Below are 3,453 nucleotides of genomic sequence, written 5' to 3' on the forward strand. Positions count from 1 at the left end.
AGGGGCATTAAGAATGGGCCAGAATTGAGACAGGACTGTGGTGGAAATGAAATCATAGGGGAGACAAAATAGCTGGGGGAGAGGGACTAGAGGTGATATGGGTCGGTCAGAAACTGGGGGGACAAGAGTTGAGACCAAGCTACAAAGGCAGGGGAAACAAGTGACCCCAGCATATAGGGGAAGGGAGCCTGAGAATGAGATAAGCAGTGGGTAGAGGTTGGCCACAAAAAGCAAGGAAAGTGGGTGAGAGGTGGGGCTGGATGTATTGAGATAAGTTGGAGGGTAGAATGGTCAGAGCTGATACATGATAGTGGACAATGTACTAAGAGGTGATAAGCGCTAGTAGTTAAAAGGGAAAGTGGTGAGAGAGGACATTAGGAAAAGGGGTGGTTAGAGGTGACATGTGATACAGAAAGAGTGGGCAAGAGTGGGGCAAAGTTTGGGACAGTGACAGCCGCTGAAGATATCAATGGCGCAGCTCATCCGGAGAAGTCTTTGCTTGTGCAAAGCCTTCTCGCTAAGTTTACTTAGGATGGCCTCTCAACAAGGAAAAGCAGGTGATTCACACACATATGAGACTCTGAAGGTGACCCAGGCACGCAACAAAGTGCTACATTTAGAGCTGAACCGACCCGAGAAGAGGAATGCCATGAACCTGGCCTTCTGGAGGGAGATGGTGGAATTTTTCAATAAGATCGCCCAAGATTCTGACTGCCAGGCAGTAGTGCTGTCCAGAGCTGGCAAAGTCTTCACTGCAGGTCTTGATTTGGTTGATTTTGGAGGTGCGGTATTGCAGCAGAAGGGAGACGATCCAGCCAGAATTGCCTGGAATATACGCAAGAAACTCCTGGAGTATCAGAAAACTTTTAATGTGTTAGAAAACTGTCCAAAGCCAGTTATTGTTGCCTTCCATGAAGCCTGTATTGGAGCAGGGGTGGATCTGATTACGGCTTGTGATATTCAATACTGCACCCAGGATGCATTCATCCAAGTGAAGGAGGTGGATATTGGATTGGCAGCTGATATCGGCACACTTTAGAGGTTACCGCAAATCATTGGGAACCAAAGTTTGGTGAACGAGCTGACTTTCACTGCCAGAAGAATGATGTCAGAGGAGGCTCTAAGCAGTGGCCTAGTGAGTCGTGTGTTTGAGAAAAAAGAAGCAATGCTAGAAGGCGCTTGCAAGGTGGCTTCCGAGATCGTTAGCAAAAGCCTGCTAGCTGGTCAAGGGTCAAAGGTGAACTTGGTGTACTCCCGGAACCACTCTGTGCCAGGGGCCTTGAACTACATGGCTACTTGGAACATGAGTATGCTGCAGACAGAAAATCTCATGAAGTCTGCCATGGCGGCAATGGGGGAGAAGACCCCTTGGGATGTTGTATACTCCAACTCTGAGTGTTCCCCTACAAAAGGACCATTGTGCACTAGAAGAACTATCTTTGTGACGCCGAGCAGGTGTTGGATTGAATCTAATTGTAATATTGATTCTAAAGCTTGTGCTTTGTTTGCCTTTGGTAGCTCTGGTCAAGTGAATCACATTTAAAATACTGCCCCACCCCCTTAAGGCGGCTTTCTAAAATAGATGCAATTAATAATTTACAACTTTGTAGAATGTGAAATACGGGTTAGCACATGAGATGAAAATAAAGGGAGTATTCTAAACATCTGGAAGTTTTGATGGTGAATATGTTCCTGACCTTCTAAGGGGAGAGTTCCAAATTAAAGGCACTGTACTTAAGACCTAACATTGTTGTTTCATGGACCCATGGTGGTGGGAACAGCATTTAAACTGGCTGACCACACTAATTGTGAAGAAAGCCTTTTCTGTCCTTGTAGGCTCTCAACTTATATTGGGCACTGTTGGTAGAATACTTTAGGAATTTTAAAAATGTGAATTTTACATTGTCTTCCGAAATGATTGTATATTAATGGCTAAGAGGTGATAAGTGTTAGTAGTTAAAAGGGAGAGTAGCGAGAGAGGACATTAGGAAAAGCGGTGGTTAGAGGTGACATGTGATACAGAAAGAGTGGGCAAGAGATGAAACCAGGACTTGGGGAATAGGTACCAGATCAGATTCTGGGATTCAAGGAGAGAGTGCCAGAGGTGAGACAGTGCTTCTGGGGGAGAATGGCCACCATTAAATGGGACATCAGGGCAAAGAGCCAAGAGGTGACAAAGGATAAACGTAGGATAGCAAGGGTCAGAGGTGAGATAGGCTAGTAGAGAAGGGTGTCTAGAATAGTAGACTAGAGACACAGGGAGAGGGGCACTGATGAGATTGAAACGTGGGGGTGGGGATGCAGAGATAAACCTGACAGCAAGGGAGAAGGCAAGAGGTCACACAGAACTGGAGGGAAGGGAGGCAAGATATATACATGTTAGCGGTGGGCCATAAGTGAAACTGAGCTTTGGAAGGATGAGAGACCTGTCTCACCTCTTTCCCTTTCATAACTATTCTTTGCTTCTTTCCCCCTTACCCAGATGCCCACTCTCACCTCTAGCCCTGAAAACATCTTGCTCTATTCTCCTATAACATGTTACACATCAGATTCTACACACCCATAGCCCATGTCACCTCCATTGACCCCAGTAGCCGATTTCAGCTTGCACCCCTCCCCTTGATGCGCTGTCTCATCTCAGACCACCCTGTCCCCTGCGCTCTCTGTTTCCTGTGGCCACTATATCTCACTGTCCCATTTCACCTCTAGCTTTCCTCCCTGCTGTCCTGTCTCACCTCTGGCTACCCTCTCTTCATATCTCTGAGTCTTCCAGGCCCCCTTCCTACTGGTAGCTCCATTACACTTGTAGCCCTCCATTCCTGCAGTTCTGCATCATCCCTGGTCCTCTGCTGTAGCATTTTACCTCTGTTCACCATCCCCTGTATTACCTCTTTCCACCTCCTTGTTGCCATGTCTCAACTCAGGATCCCCTCCTGCAACAGCATCCTGTCTCCTCTATCCTATCTCTAATCACTGCCCCTTCTCTCAGACCGAAAAACTCAGTATTTCTTCTCAAAAGGGCAAATAGGTTGCACTGGTGCTCCTGACTTGAACTAGGGCAGCAGAGTAGCAGACTTCTGATTAGCCACCAACTTCCAAAATTACTGGCAACCCATGATACACCTTACACCTTAAAGAGAGATTTCCACACCAACCACTAACCCAGCAGGACACTGCTCACTTGGGAATGTGAGAGGACCCATATTCAGCATCATGTGAAGCACATTCCTCGTATCCTGTCTGAGCAATAGCAAAGACTACCTCTATCCAACGCGTTCACTGTTAATCAAGACAAAATCAAAATGCCACATTCTGGGGGTTTATGTACTAGGATAGCAGTGTATGATGTTTGTAGAAAACATTTATAAAGACAAAGTCAAACAGTTGTTGTACTGTTGTTTACAGAGGGTCGATTGTCTCATATTTGCTAATATTTGTCAAGAATTGGTACTC

At 46.2% G+C, this 3,453-nt stretch overlaps 1 pseudogene; it reads left to right on the plus strand.

Moving 5' to 3' along the window:
- Positions 1-463: 463 nt before the first annotated feature.
- LOC146856614 (delta(3,5)-Delta(2,4)-dienoyl-CoA isomerase, mitochondrial pseudogene) lies at positions 464-1,543 on the plus strand (annotated as a pseudogene).
- Positions 1,544-3,453: the final 1,910 nt, after the last annotated feature.

This window comes from Triturus cristatus, chromosome 4_1 (assembly GCF_964204655.1).
Source record: "Triturus cristatus chromosome 4_1, aTriCri1.1, whole genome shotgun sequence".
NCBI classification, from domain to species: domain Eukaryota; kingdom Metazoa; phylum Chordata; class Amphibia; order Caudata; family Salamandridae; genus Triturus; species Triturus cristatus.